The sequence below is a fragment of the Periplaneta americana genome, chromosome 2 (genome assembly GCF_040183065.1).
Source record: "Periplaneta americana isolate PAMFEO1 chromosome 2, P.americana_PAMFEO1_priV1, whole genome shotgun sequence".
Lineage (NCBI taxonomy): Eukaryota > Metazoa > Arthropoda > Insecta > Blattodea > Blattidae > Periplaneta > Periplaneta americana.
Window position 1 is genome coordinate 134464521 of NC_091118.1, and position 16879 is coordinate 134481399.

Genomic DNA, 16879 nt, shown 5'->3' on the forward strand with positions numbered 1-16879 from the left:
CTCCATTTTGGTATAGAGCTCAATGGTGAGGACTTGCTCGTACCTCACTTATCTTGTTGTTTCGCCTTTGAAATTGAACCTAACATTGCTGATAAATTAACGCTAGATGTTTATTCAAGACACAATTTAGTAATTCAACTTAATAAATACGAAAAATATAACTATTTTGTAATAAGTATATGGCGAAACCATCTATATGATATATGGAAATGGTTGGACCGAAGCGGTGGGCATCTTTGTTTCTGTATTATGGTCTGAATATTGGAGACTGTCTTGAATTTAGTAATAAGGCTAGCAGTACATGGATTTCACTTCAAAGTGTGCAGCACAACTCAATTCCATACAGAGCCCGAGAAGTGTATCTGTAAATTCTGTGGTGCAAGGTGTGTTAAGTACCACGTCCTGCAGTGTACCGAGTGCTCGAAAACTGTGACCGAACTTAGCACGGAAGAATATCTAACAACCTATGCACAATTGTGCGCATTTCTTCTTTATTATAATTTGTTGGTGTAAGTGTGGCTTCTTTAGTTATTACTTCTATGAATAGATGGCGAAGATAATAGTCAGTGTTGACAATAATACATAAATATATCCGCATTATAGAATTCAATTTTTCATCTCACTCTACCGATTGTAAAATAACACTGGGTTTAGCTGGAAACCGATGATATGGTCAATTATGAGACTAATTTATGCTTAATCTACATACTCATTTTTCCTGACACGTATTTAACCGCCCCAATAATAGTGCCACCTATTGAGAACTAGCGGAACTCTTTCAAAGTCTGTCAATTTTTTTTTTTTTCTTTGGTTCTGACTTATTCCATGGTTGGAAAGTTCGTTTACACGATCATAAAATCGTAGGTGAGATATCTTTTAACCATTCTCAATACTACGTGTAAGATGTGGGCATGAAGGGGGTGAGATGTTAATGACAACAGGTAATAATAATGAATTAACATTCATTATGAGAGCGCTAAATAGGCACTGATGGTCTGTTTCGATCGCTTACATATTGGACGAAGTCATGCTTCGCCATTGTATGATTTACTTCTGTACGGCGTATGTTTCCCTATGACGTCTGCACAAGTTGCACAAAGCAGAGTCCGTGGCACAAAGATACAAGCAGCGCTCCTTATGGCGATATTTAATTACTAAAACTACCTCGGAAACACGATATCGATATTGGTCACAACTTTCTTCCGATAGATGGTGCTTGAACAACCCTTTGCAATGTTGCGATATTGACTATACAGAAACTACTGTGACTACCATTATTATCTAGTCCAAAACAATTTTAACTAACACTCAGCCTTTGGCTTAATATTATATTAACCGCCACATTTACATAATACAAATACTGAAAAAGTGTCTGTTGTTTGAAACTTGATTACACTTTAATTCAATAATGGAAACATTTCTTACTCGTGATGCTTCCATGAGGATTTAATGTTTTTGAAATGACATGCGGAAGTACTGTGCTTTCAAATAGAATGTGGCAATCTGTGTAGTCATTTGTCAGCTGTTGGAAGCAAGTATAATGTTTGTGATTAAAAAAGTTATTTAAAGAAATGTGGGACAACCAGTCATCTAGTAATTGGATAAAATCAGACAGGTACTTATATATTTTGTCTATAGTAGACTGTTGTATGTTCCATTTGATTGAAAAACTGCTCAAGTGAATTCATTTGACTATTTCCTTCGGCAACGTAATATTTATATACGTATGACACGAGACACTCTTATGACATATTTCAAATGTTATCGTATTGTAAATTACTTGATAATATACGTTGTCTATTTTACTCTTGCGAATGTAGGAATTTAATAGTATAATTTGAAGTCTATATTCCCACATAGTGAGTAGTGTAATTCTCTACGCTACTCTTAAAGAGCCTCTCCCCTCTTCGACATAAGAGAATTACATTGCACTTTTAGGTTACACGCCTTAATCTCATGTATACATATACTGTAGTTTCTTACCAATGTACAAGTTTCTTATCGAAATTGGCATGGAAACGACTCCCTCGTGTTTCATTAGCAATAAACAAAATTAATACAATCAACACTGTTAGAAATGTTGCCCAATGAGAACAGAGAATATTCCCGCGTTTGTAGGATATCATTAACATTAGAAGTCTACATTAACAATTTTATTCCAGCGGTGCCTGAAGTCCTTGAGTGTCAAATTTTCTAGACAGAATGAGCGACAGTTTAGTCTTTACACTATATATTTAGTTAGGGTACTTTAAAGTAGCTATTCGTTGTCTAGTATTAATTTTTATTTGAACACAATTTAAAATTTTACAAAACTGTAGGCCTAATTGAATTGGTTTTAAAATAATTTTAGGTAGCTAATAGATTTAAATGACACATTTTTAAAGAAACTATAAAAATACACATGTCTGTAGAAATAAAATATTTTGTTTGCATTAAATTTACTACCAAATTTAATGTAATTGCCTTAATTTAATCAAATCGAAAGTTTCTAGGTATAAATGTTTAATGTTAAGGGTATGAGTTACAATATTTGTAGACTTTTCCTTGACAAGTATGGTAGGCCTATGTATGATGTTGACAATTTTTTGTTAAAGTACAAGTAATAAGGGCATGTTACTGTACCTCGTTCTTTTTTGTTAAGGCACAAGTAATAAGGGCATGTTACTGTATGTCGTTCTAACAAAGGAAAACCATATTTTAGATTAAATTACATGCTCATAGTTACTGTGATAGGCTATTTAATTGCAATTTACTGGAAGCAAAATCTGTGGTCAATAGGCCTACTTCGTGAATTTATAATTATTTATTAAATTCATTTGTTTGTTGCATGTTCAAAATAGTTTCGATTTAATTTTTGTAACAATATTGATGAAAAACTTTTTTTCTTAAATTTCATTCACATTTGTATAGACGTAGTTGACTTTTCATTTTTATTCGATCGGTCTTGAATTCAGACGTTCATTTCTCTATCGGAATAAGGGAATGGATGAAGCTTCAGGGGAAACGAATAACAATTCTATCGTCATGTTTCGTTATACAGTTCTGGAATCCCAGAGAAAAAAAATAATTTTCTTTCCGAAGGAAAATTGCCTTCCGAACTTATCTGAATTCATCACTTCGTATAACAGCCTGATAGTAGTAAAAACCAAATATTGATGATGTCTTTGATTATGGCTATAAATTATTATCGTTATTAAACCTGGATTTACCTATTTTCAACGGAAGGCACAAATTAGAGGGCTATTATAATTATTTTGAAAATGTTGATTGAGTATCTTAAAGATTCTATTTTTTTTTATTAACGTTAGTTATCATCAATAAACTTAATTAAAGTTGCTACCGGAATTTCAACTGACTGACATTTTATTGGTAATAATAGCCTATATAATTTCATATATGTTATTCTTGTTGCTAATTGCATGTTCATATGTCATTTCCATTCATTTCGAGTTGTACTGTATTTAGCTTTTCCTGTATTTTTAGTAATTAGGTACTTATTGGTTCCATTTCTGTATCAAATGTGGCTTCTGGTTTCTTACTTCTGAAGTTCTTGCAGGTTATCAAAATTATATTTATATTAATACGACGTTAATTTATAAAATGAAGAAGATACAATATCATATTGGCTACAAAATAATAAATTATTGTGCTTACTTTTCTTCTAAATTTCGTATTTTACTGGAGATCAGAAATTCATGTGTGTGTGTGTCTGTGTGTGTGTGTGTTTTTTTTTAGTGTATGCAGGCAATTACACAACATTCTGAAGTATCTATAACAATGACATTCTTCGACAATTATGTCTTGGTTGATATTTTAATAATTGTATTTGGTCGTGCAATATACTGAATGCACATTTCAATGAAAATAAAATAGGCCTTTATTGCATATACGTACAAAGGGTGCAAATAGAGTAGCTGACGCGTCTTTTTTAAACCCCACTAACTATAACTATACTATATTTGTCTATTAAGCCAGGGCTGGGCAGCAAGAGCAGATTCTACTCTCTCATGGGGAGCCATATGATTTCTCTTCATCCCCTTTCTTCCCCGCCGAACACCGCGCAGCGTTGATTCAGTGACGGATGAATATTAAGCGTCCCCGTTTAGAGTAAGATACAACATTAATTTTATTGTGTACTTGAGTGTAAAATTTGCTCGTTATTGGCTGAGAACGTGTTTGTATTTGTATTTAGAATACAGTACAGTCTTTGAGCACGTAATAGTGCAATAGGCAATTCTGTGATTCTAGACAAAATATGATTAGTCAAGTTTAGGAGAAAAAGAGATTTTACGATATGTTGTGCAAACTGTTAGTATCTTTATTGTGGTAAAAGATGATATGCATATCTCAATTATTTTTCTCTCTAACCCGTTGTTATGAAACATGATTACTACAATTTTATACAGCTTTAAATACTCGCTTCTGAAAAACTACAATAAATGACATATAATCACATTTTTGCCTTGGAGCCACAGAGTTTATTGCCAAACACAAATATAATATTCAACATTAAAATCAGTAATAAAAATATTCACGTTTATCGCAAAAATGATTTGGTAAGTCAACTAGAGATTTTATTTTTGAAAATTCAGCATTATTTAATACAAAAAAGTAGAGTTAACGTGCGTCCCGAAACTATACGCCTAGCATATTTAATACGCCATAACGTCAAGTACCGTAATAAAAAAGAACACTGTATAAGAAATAATTTTACCAACATACTTACACTGAAAACTTCAACTGATTAGGGAATGTGCAGCAATATTTACTAGAAAATTTCTTAAGTTAGCTTCTCATGTCCTGATTTCGCTCGAAAAAATGCAACCCTATATGTTTTCCTTTGGCCATTGGAGAAATAGTACCATGCACTCGTGCATAACTTAAAAAAACTGTCATGAACGTATTCAGGAGAGGAGCAAACATTCGTAATTTTATTAAAGAAAATTCTCACTGATTAACTTTATAACTTCTTTACTGTGTTAATATTAGAAAAATTACCTGGTTGACTAGTTTCAACCTGGTATTCGTAACGCCTAGGCTTCGGACAATGACGAATACGACGTTGAAACCAGTCAGTCAGGTAATTTTCCTGATATTAACACAGTAAAGAAGTTCTAAAGTTAATCAGTGATTATATAAGCGTAAAAAAAATTTCATTAAAGTGTTTGTTACCTTCTTCATACTTCTGCTAATTTTGCGCTAACATTTTTATATGTTCATTATAAAAAGTGTCAGTGAAACGTACAGCAGAGTCCGTATAGGCCAGTTTCTGTCAGATGTTTTTCCAATTTACTGCGGGCTAAAGCAAGGAGATGCACCATCACCTTTACTTTTTAACTTCGCTCTAGAATATGCCATTAGGAAACCCCAGGATAACAGAGAGAGTTTGGAATTAAACGGGTTATATCAGCTTGTCTATGAGGATGACGTGAATATGTTAGGAGAAAATCCACAAACTATTATATAAAACACTTGAAGCAAGTAAAGAGATACGTTTGGAAGTAAATCCCGAAAAGATAAAATATATTATTATGTCTCGTGAGCAGAATATTGTACGAAATGGAAATATAAAAGAATTGAAAATTTATCCTTTGAAGAGGTGGAAAAATTCAAATATCTTAGAGCAACAGTAACAAATATACTCGGGAGGAAATTAAACGCAGAATAAATATGGAAAATGAGTGTTATTATTCGGTTGAAAAGCTTTTATCATCCAGTCTGCTCTAAAAAAAATGAAAGTTAGAATTTATAAAACAATTATATTAGGCTACCGGTTCTTCTGTATGGCTGTGAAACTTGGACACTCACTTTGAGAGAGGAACAGAGGTTAAGTATGTTTGAGAATAAGATGCTTAGGAAAATATTTGGGGCTAAGTGAGATGAAGTTACAGGAGAATGGAGAAAGTTAGAAAACGCAGAACTGTATGCATTTTATTCTTCACCTGACATAATTAGAAACATTAAATCCAGACGTTTGAAATGGGCGGGGCATGTAGCACGTATGGGCGAATCAAGAAATGCATATAGAGTGTTAGTTGGAAGGCTGGAGGGAATAAGGCCTTTGGGGAAGCCAAGACATAGATGAAAATATAATATTAAACTGGATTTGAGGGCGGTGGGATATGATGATAGATTAATCTTGCACAGGATAGGGACCGATGGCGGGCTTACCGGTATGTGGTTCCTTAAAAGCCGTAAGTAAGGAACAAGTAGGCTATTGTGATGTTACGAGTACAAATTATCGATGTCGTGTTTTCGTGGCAATGCACGGTTTCAGGATCCATATAAAACACACAATGGCAATTCACTTCAAGGCTTAGTAGATTATTTTCATCGTGATTTGTTGTATTACGTATTAAATTGTCTGGCTCGTATTACAGTGTATATATAGATTTATTTTTTCTTTAAATTGCGAATTTTCCAGAAGCTCTGTATCCCCTCCGACCATAAGCAGGTAATCAGAAACTTTTAGCTGGAGAATGTGAAATAATAGTCGAATTATAATGTTACAATTTTACTTTATCATCGGAATCTGTCGGTGAAGTGAGAGGAGTGAGAGCAAAACTTCGAGTGTGCGTGTGACAAGTTTCCATGTGGAAGACGAGAACTTTCGACTTCGTCGCTATATAGAATAATGTGATACTGATCATAAACTTGTGATATGTTATGTAGTTTTAAGTATTTAAACCCTGTAATGAGTAATACACGTAACAAGAGAGATGAAGTCATTGGAAAATCTATTCCGAGATCTCAGTTGAAAATATTTATGGGAAGTGTGCATCTACTTTCTCAACAGATTAACATGATTTGACTAATAGTCTGGTCGTCCTTAACGATGTAGTAATAATTTTACTTCCTCCTATGTTTGCGGGTTCAAAACTTGTCGAGGGCTATAAAAATTCTTGGAATGGCTTCCTTCGTTAGAAAAGAAAAGCTGAGAGACCCTCCCAAAGAGTTAATGGACGCTGTATAACCCTGTTTCCGAATAAAGAGAACTCTCAGAAAAATTATCTACATACTTTCCTACTTCTCGTAACCATATGTGTTTGCAGTTGTGTGAGATTGGAGTCGTCTGTGGAGTGTGGTGCTCGAATTATGAAAATAGAAACCATCTCCCTGCATCAGTTGTCGGGAAAGATTACGTTGTATAAAGAGCAAACCGCTATTCACAATAAAGGAGTAGATAGGAGGAGGAGGAGGATACTCAAACTGCTTAACATTGAATGAACAAGTGATGGCTAAGGGGAGGGAGATAATGTCTTACCCCTCCGCCCTGCTTATCTATTAAGAGGTTAACTCGGGAGTCAAGAAATGCCGACTATTCACTACCCAACACGAAATTTACCTCCGTGAAGAAAATAGATGTTTTTAATCCATTTTCACACGTAGATTCTGAAAATAGTGCTTAAAATATCACATCACGTCACAATTTTTATATATTTTAGATACCCTACATCGAAAACGAGTTCGCGTGCCACCTGGTAACACGTATGTCATATTTTGGCTACCCCTGTTCTACATGATTACTTACTTACAAAATGTAAAGATGAACATGTGTTATTTGTTGCACCATCTAACCAAGTCTTTGTCAGTTATCAGGATACCGATAATAAATCTATATTTTCTTCTAGAAGTAGACACTGCAAAAAGATAAACCCAGGTAGCGATCGGTCTGACACTTCTATTGGGGTTGTAAAGTAATATTACATTTCTGCATAAAACGTCAAATGTAACTTATGTGAGAATATGACGTGTTTCTACTCGTATGTAGATTTAATGGTTTAATGAGTGAACTAGAGGTTGAACATAATCCAGATGACTGGCGATTGTTTATAGATTCATCTAAATTTAGCTTAAGAGCAGTGTTACTTCATAATTGTATTGAATTGTATTGAATTTCCATCTGTTCCGGTTTTCCATTCTGTAGAAAGTTATGAAATTATACTAAAATTGTGCGCATTTTAAAATATGAGGCTCATTGTTGAAAGATATGTGATGACCTTGCTGCTTGGTTTCACAAAATATTGTTTTTTATGTTTGTGGGACAGCCGTGCTACAGAAAAACATTATGTGGTACAACAGTGGGACAAGCGACAGGAATATGGGTTTTTTTTATTTTATTGGGTTATTTTACGACGCTGTATCAACATCTATGTCATTTAGCGTCTGAATGAAATGAAGGTGATAATGCCGGTGAAATGAGTCCGGAATCCAGCACCGAAAGTTACTCAGCATTTGCTCGTATTGGGTTGAGGGAAAACCCCGGAAAAAATCTCAACCAGGTAACTTGCCCCGACCGGGATTCGAACCCAGGCCACCTGGTTTCGCGGCCAGACGCGGCTGACCGTTACTCCACAGGTGTGGACAGGAATATGTTCCGGAAGGACGTAATGTAAAAGAAACACCATTGGTTCAGCCTAATAAGATTCTTTTTCCTCCCTTACACATAAAACTTGAGCTGATGAAGAATTTCGTTAAAGCACTCAACAAGGACAGTAGTGGATTCATGCAGTATATTTACAAGCCAAGTTTCCACAGTTAACATGCGGAAAATTGAAAGAAGGTGTTTTTTATTGGACCTCAAATCAGAAAACTCATGGAGGACGAAATGTTTGAGAAAAATTTACAGACGGTTGAATTGGCAGCTTGGCAATCATTTAAAAGGGTTGTGCGTGATTTTCTCGGAAACACAAAAGAAGAAAACTACATATAAAGCTTTGGTGTCAAATTTGTTGAAATGCTACAAAAATATGGGTTATCGAATGTCTTTGAAAATGCATTTCCTTCATTCACAACTGAACTTTTTTCCGGAAAATCTGGGTGATGTTAGTGATGAACTTGAACGGTTTCATCAAGATATTTCCATCATACAGAAGAAGTACCAAGGTCGTAAGGATTCAGTAATGATGGGAGATTACTATTTGTTTCTTGTGAGGGAGAGCGGGCAGAGTAAAGAGAAAATCACATACTACCAAACACTTTTAAGCAAACTTGCAGATATGTTCCCTTAAAATATGGCCCAAATATTACTGCATGCATATAAAACTACATTTTTGTGAATTAATCTTAACCTAGCATGAATACAGAATTATATCATATAACTATCATAAGAATTAATCTAACATAATATTTTATCTGAAACCGCGTATGTGAGAATCTAAATGTGTTTGTATCTTTTTAACCTGGCGTGATATTAGATTTCTATGGCGACTTTCAAAATCAGCGCAACTTTTTCGTTAAGAATCACCTATTTTTATGGCGGAGGTATGGCTTTTTTGGGGGGGGGGTAGTGTTATTGTCCTACGTTGTTGCGGTTCTGAAATACTTTCAGAAACGGTGGACTGAGTTAACAGTGTTAAGAAAGAAGAAGGTGAGACCTACTTTCTCATACGTTTAACATGTTTTGACGTTTCGTAACAATTCAGTTCCTTCAATATGTGAATTATATTGCTATTCATATAATACTTTATATTGTAATTTACTGTCACTTAAAGGATAACAATTATCCAAAAAATGAGATATTTGTCTTAAATAGTCACATTAATTAATTTTGCACACGTTTATAGCACGCCTTTACGCGCTGATATTCCATACAGGTGGTTCAGATTCGATCCCGGCCTGGTCGTCATGATATTTGTGATGAACAAAGCACACTTTGCAAAGGGGCTTTCTCCCACAAGCATTCCACTTCCCCCTCAATTCATCTGTCATCTGCAATAGCTAAAAAAATAGGCTGGGGTGAAGTGTTGGCGGTAATAGTCTACGGCCCGATTGTATAATCTTAGATCAGAGGTTAAATTGATCCTTGTTTCAGCTGAACTTGGAATTTTGTGTTGTATAAAGTCTAATCTGAGATTAATTTGTCTCAAACTAAAGTCAACTTTGACTGAAGAAATTTCTCCGATTAAGTTAGATGATCCAAATTCAGTTATTTCTTTTCTGTTTGAAATATACGAGTGAAAGATTGTGCAAATAAAATATCCATTATTATTAATATTAATAGATATGTCAGGTACATTTATATATATATTTCTTTCAATTTCTTGCCTTAATACACAAACATTCGTATATTTTATAAGGCTCTATCGTGTTCAGCAGTATCAAATAACATAACCTATAATTATATTATGTTTATAACAAACATTAATTATTAATGGATATGATAGGTACATTCATAAATGTTCAGTTAACTGTATTACTAAACGAAAATTGTCGTTTTATAAAGCTTTATTATGTTTAGCAGTATCAAACACCATAACATGATAACAACTTGGAGAACAGTCAATCTTCTTCTTATTGTCCGCCATTATTTACATTGCAAAAAAAAAAACAGTGTCTCCAACAGAGTGTAATACGGAAAGTCGCGAAAAAGTAGTTGTAAAGTCGCTAGATTTCTCATTATCAACAAAGAAAGATTAAATTTTGTCACTATGGGGTGCTAAAAAGGTCACTAAATCCATATTTAAGCAATATAAAAGTTAAAAGAAATTGTTGTTGAAAAAGAGTTAAAATCGCTAGATTGGCAACACTGAACAAACCAGTATAACATGGTCCGCGCATCACGTATTTCACCTGTTTAGGCGATGATGCCAAATCCTTTTCACGTGAGCTTAGATTGCATTTGAACCAAGGTAATTTGATCGCAGAAAAGTTTTATACAGTAGAAGAAGTGTCTGAACTCGGTTTACTTTTCGATCTTCGATCAAAGTTGATCTTTAGTCAGGGAGTTTTATACAATTGGGCCTACGTGTTTCCGATGCTGGTATAGAAGGAGGTTGGGACTCTCGTCTGGGGGTAGAATCTGGGCCTGTCAGAACTAAGGCAGAATGGTCCACTTGTCAGCATCGGATTCACGAATGCCACCGAGGACATCCGTCGTACTTCGAACAATCATCGCATATATGAGGCCCACAATGAACCACTGTAAACCTGAGTATATGGATCCGTCCTGAGTTCGGTCCTCTAAAAGCCAAATGATCTTAGTACTAAGCAAAATAAAAGTCCCATTGGTAAAGATTCTAGAGGTAAAATTGTTCCACAATCGGATACCCGAGTGGTACAACGTTGAGAAACCTTCTAAAGACATTAGTATCGCTAATTACTGTATCGTAAATATAATTTACTTCACAAATATGTGTATGTGTGTGTATCCAATACCTACCCAATTCACTTGCTTATATGAAATCAAATATTTTTTTAAGAAATATATTTACTTATGTATTTATTTATTTACTATGTAAAAATGATAGTCTTCCATATTTTGCCTATAAATTCTGGGCTATTGACATCAGCTATGTTTAGAGTGTCCCCATTCTTTTTTTTTTTTAATAGATTTCTGACATTTTTGTAGTAGCACCTCAAGTCAAGGATGAAGTTATTCTCTTTACACAGTTTTCTCCTCTACACACCATGAAGGCGCATGGGAGGCATGTATGTAGAGTTCCATTGTTTTCATTACCTCGGCACTAGAGTGAGATGGTTTGGTGTCCTGCAATGTTCGAACATGAGACAGGCAACCAAGACATTAAAAACTTCGTCTTATTTCATGTGAACAGAAATGAAAACTAATCGCAAGATATGTGCTAAAATTCTTAAGCGATTAGAACACGAGTGAAGGACAACAAATATTTTTATAACAAGGTGGAACAAACACGACAGGCCTCCTCCTGCAGAGCGAACATCGACGAATATCGAACTTCGCCATACTCGACAAACTTGAACCGAACATAGCGCCTGTAATGCATGACGCTAGTCGGTACCACACTCTGACCAGCTGTACCCCGGGGAAGACTCGGCATCCAATTTTACAGGGGGGCTGAGTGGATCTCGGAGATCTTCTGAAAGTTTTGCTGATGCGAAAAATCTCGTTATCACTCTACCAACTGAGCGGCCGTATTAGGGGAATAAGTATGTACCTAGGAGACCGACCATCTCATCGGTCGGCAAAGGGGGGCCGAGGTCATAAACATTTTATATTTTGCTATGTTATTTCTAAATATGGCAATATTAAGTGAAAATTATTAAAATTCATTAAGACGAATCAGGCACAAATTAATTAAAGAATCAACACCGAAAGAAAGATGCTCAATAATGTATGTATGTATGTATGTATGTATGTATGTATGTATGTATGTATGTATGTATGTATGTATGTATGTATGTATGTATGTATGTATGTATGTATGTATGTATGTATGTATGTATGTATGTATCATTAATTAATTTCGTATTAAAGCACAATACATAATGATAAATTATACAATACATACCTATAAGACCGACCATCGCTTTAATTGATTATTAGCTCACAGAAATCAGTCTGGTTATTGAACCCCCAACTGAGTTTTCCCAAATCGAGTCCTAGCCAAATCGCTTTCTCGCACCTGAAAACGGTAGATTAAGGAGTTAGGTATAGCTTACAGCAGTAAAATTTTGGAAATATTTAACTTTTTTTCCTCCATTACTGTATCTTGTACAATAATGAAAATTTTAGTATATGTAAAACACTGTCCTCCTGTGTGTGTGTGTGTGTGTGTGTGTATTTTTTTTTTTCAAAATTCAAAATGGTGGCAGTTCACTGTCCAGTAATGAAGCGTTTCCCTCATAACTAAAAAAAAAAAAACTATCTAACATTCTGTGATGAAATTTTTTGAACTCGTATGTATTTATGCATGTCAAATCTACAATATGATGCAAAATCACTTCTCTATTTTTTTATAGACTGTCTGATAAAAAATAAATTCATTTTATAAAATGGTCAAATATCAGTATTTTCTTCTAACACAAAATACAAAAAATATATTATTTATTAATGAATGTAGTTGAAAGAACATGACATTGTAAACATGAGTTTCAGCAATAAAATAAAAGAAAGAGAACATGAAAAAGTTAAAAAATGTCTGAGTTATGAGGGAAACGCTTCTTCATCATTGCACAGTGAACTGCCACCATTTTGAATTTTTAAAATAATATAAATAATTTTTTTAATCGTAATTTTTTTTTTTTCATACAGTAGAAGGACAGTATTTTACACATATCAATTTTCATTATTGTACAAGATACAGTAATGGAGGAAAAAATGTTGAATATTTCCAAAAATTTTACTGCTGTAAGCTTAACCCACTTTCATCAAAATCCGTCGACTTCCACAGGAAATTCAAAATTCGGGGCGCGAGGGGCACGGTCAAGAGATTAAACGTAAGTTAATTCATGTATTACTGTTTTGTAAATAGTTTTTTTTTTCGGGTTATAAATGTGCCCCTTAGACTTGTTTTATTATTAGCAGTTAGTAGAAATCAATCTGGTTATTTAGGCCTAACCACCTTGATGAGTTTTCCTAAGTTGAGGCCCTTTCTCACACCCGCAAACAATAGCTAGATTCATCTCATTCTCTAAGTCTTCAGGCCCGTTTTCAAGATAAAATGTAAAATACACAAGAATTGCTATTTAATAGTGTTTGATAAGTTTCAAATTCAAATGCTGAAGCATTAAGTCTCACACTATGAACATGATTTCTGCAGTATATTGTACACATTTTGAAATGTTCCGCTGTACAAGTATATAAACTTCAGGATTTATTACCCAAGCATTTATCAACATAAAGAGACAAATATTTTGCCCTGTCATGTTGCGTTGATTAATTATTGCTCAGTAAATTGTAGGTACTTCAGTTCTTCGCTAGCTTTCGCCATGAAAATGCACCGCATTTTATTACGTTGTGTGTCGTAATTCCAGTGTTATCTCCCCGTCATGTTTAGTGTATGTAGTGTAAAGTTACTGTACGAAATAAAGTAGCGGAATTTAAATGCGATAAGCTGTTGGACTATGTAGGCCAGTGATTCAATACACTTCCTCAGAAAGATAAATTTCCAGGAATGAGAAATACTGGAAATACAGTACAGAGTTTTGTTAAATGCAATTTGCAGTTGCGTAAGTAATTATTATTAAAACTTTATTAATGTGAAGGAATTTGCGATGTTTGATCTTGCTGAATGAAATATTTATATAATTAAGCGGCATGGTAAACTGTTTTTTTTTTTTTGGGTACAATAAGAAACTTCACTTTTGAACCCTAAATGGCGTCAAATTTTAATATCTATTGCATAATTATTATATTCAGAAATAGAAAAATACAGAGTTTTATTAAATGCCATTTGCATTTGCGTATGTAATTATTATTAAAACTTTATTAATGTGAACGAATTTGCGATGTTTGATCTTGCTGAATGAAATATCTATGTAATTAAACAACATGGTAAACTATTTTTGGGCACAATAAGGAACTTCGCTTTTGAACCCTAAATGGCGTCAAATTTTAATATCTGTTGCATAATTATTATATTCAGAAATAAAGTTGGACATAAACGTGTCTGGGGACAATTGAATTGTCAGAACTTTATGATGACTTTGTTTTTATTTTAATTAAAAACCAAATGCTTAATGAGGAAGCGTGTGTTCTTTACACTTTGTTGCTTATTTATTTTGTGACGTATTAACACTATAGATGTCATTCGGCGTCATGGGATTATGATAGCCTAGCGATAATACTGCGGAATTAAGATAAGTGAAACTTTTTTTTTTCCGCAGAAAGTCTGCACTAAAATCGTTGTGCCCGCTGAAAATATAAAGGTGCGTATCCACGAAGCGAGGCTGCCTCATGACGCTTGGTGCCTAACCCTTAAGCCAATTTCAGTCGGTTTTTGAATGCGATCAAAGGTGCTCCGCGTAGACTGTTCGTTGGTAAAGATGCCATCACGCAACACAATGTTAACTGCCTCAGTTCCTGCGCACTAACTGATGGCTTACGATACTTTGCGTTCTTTCCTGGTTACCAAAAGGACAAAACCGCAAGGCAAACAGCAAGCGAGGCTGCCGCGAGAGGCGGCTGCGCTGGGAAGCCTCGCTTCGTGGATACGCTGCTTTATATTTTCAGCGGGCACAACGATTTTAGTGCAGACTTTCTGCGAAAAAAAAAAGTTTCACTTATCTTAATTCCGCACATTCCTGATTTTTATTGTCAATGCAGGGAAGACCCATGGCTCAGGAAATTTTTATCGTTTTTATTGGTAAGTTCAACTGAAATATTTTCGTCATTGATGTGGATGGCACTGGTGATAGCTTTCTGACGATTACAAAAGAATTATAAGGAATCAAGCCAACCGCGACAAGAATTTGCAATTGAGATCTTGGAGAACATTAACGAAACTAAGATGTTCTCAGTCATGCTATATTTTCTGACGAGGCAGTTTTCTATTTGTCTGGGAAAGTTAAAGGGCACTGTTTCCGAATATGGGGCTCTCAGAACCCCCGTATAGTCATGGAGCATATTCGAGGCAGCTCTTAACATATAGTCTTATGCAGGATATGATAATTGGGCCTTTCTTTTTCATTGAACCTACTGTCACAGCACCTCAGTACCTAGACATGCTAAATTTGCTAGAAGAAACGCATTTTCACAGATTGGACACGAACAGCCCCGCATAATCTTCCAACAAGATGGAGCACCGTCTCACTGGAGCATCATTGTGCGTACAATGGACAACACTTTCCCGAACAGTTGAATTGGACGCTGCGGTACAATAACATGGCCTCCTTGTTCTCCCGACATTACTCCGTTAGATTTTTCTTTGAGGTTATGTTAAGGGAATTGTCATTACACCGTGACTGTCCTCAACAACTTACGTGATCGCATTGTGAAAGCGGTAGCAACAGCAGATAAGCTACAGAGAACCTGCATTTTCCTTTTTCTGTTGAGAAGCGGTTTAAACCAGGGAAGTTCTATAGGACCACCCGGTATTTATTATTGCTTTTACGATGGACATCAAATCACTGTCCATTTTTTACATTAGTTATTTTTTGGCATTTTTTATGCCATTCTGTTTTCATAGTTGACTTTTTACCAAAATTCGAGGACTTCTGTCCGACGAATATGTACCAAACATAGAAGTTGCATAGTATGACTGATTAGTCAAGACATTTTGCTTCTGTAGAAGATGTTATGGTTTTATTGAACGAAGAATCACCGTGTTTTATGTTCAGAAGATATATATTTTTCATTTGTTGGTGATAAGCAGCTATATGAATTCACAACGCTTTGAAAGTTGGGTCTACATTCGTCAGTAGAATAAAAAGGGATAGTGAGAAGGTTTTAGCCGTTTTGATCGACCCCAACGAGTAGGAAAATATTTTCATTCTCTTCTTGTCCACTTGAAGACATAGGTATAGCTAACCTTCGAAACGCCATGAATTGCTACATTAATCAGCATTCGTAAGGAGAATAAAAAGGGATAGTGAGAAGGTTTTAGCCGTTTTGATCGACCTCAACGAGTAGGAAAACATTTTCATTCTCTTCTTGTCCACTTGAAGACATAGGTATAGCTAACCTTCGAAACGCCATGAATTGCTACATTAAATCAGCATTCGTAAGGAGAATAAAAAGGGATAGTGAGAAGGTGTTAGCCGTTTTGATCGACCCCAACGAGTAGGAAAACATTTTCATTCTCTTCTTGTCCACTTGAAGACATAGGTCTAGCCAACCTTCGAAACGCCATGAATTGCTACATTAATCAGCATTCGTAATGAGAATAAAAAGGGATAGTGAGAAGGTTTCAGCCGTTTTGATCGACCTCAACGAGTAGGAAAACATTTTCATTCTCTTCTTGTCCACTTGAAGACATAGGTATAGTCAACCTACGAAACGCCATGAATTGCTACATTCATCAGCAGCAATGTAAAAAGTCCAACTTATATGCCTTCTGCATAATTCACCTTTTACTTTCCCCCTTAATCTGAATGAATTCTTGTGTTTGAAACCGTTGTAATTTTACTACGTTATGAATTTTACAATAGTTAATTTGGAGTCGGTTAAGCGGAATCTGAC

At 35.0% G+C, this 16879-nt stretch overlaps 1 protein-coding gene across 2 annotated transcripts in view; it reads left to right on the top strand.

The window, feature by feature from the left end:
• The first annotated feature begins 1429 nt into the window (after nt 1-1429).
• Keap1 (kelch like ECH associated protein 1) overlaps nt 1430-16879 on the top strand; it is a 188180-nt gene continuing 172730 nt past the window's right edge. The window contains exon 1 of one of the 2 annotated variants that reach the window (XM_069818454.1): nt 1430-1615. The gene's annotated coding sequence lies outside the window, so the exon portion shown is untranslated. The remainder of the gene's footprint in view (nt 1616-16879) is intronic. The other variant, XM_069818456.1, reaches the window with a different exon arrangement.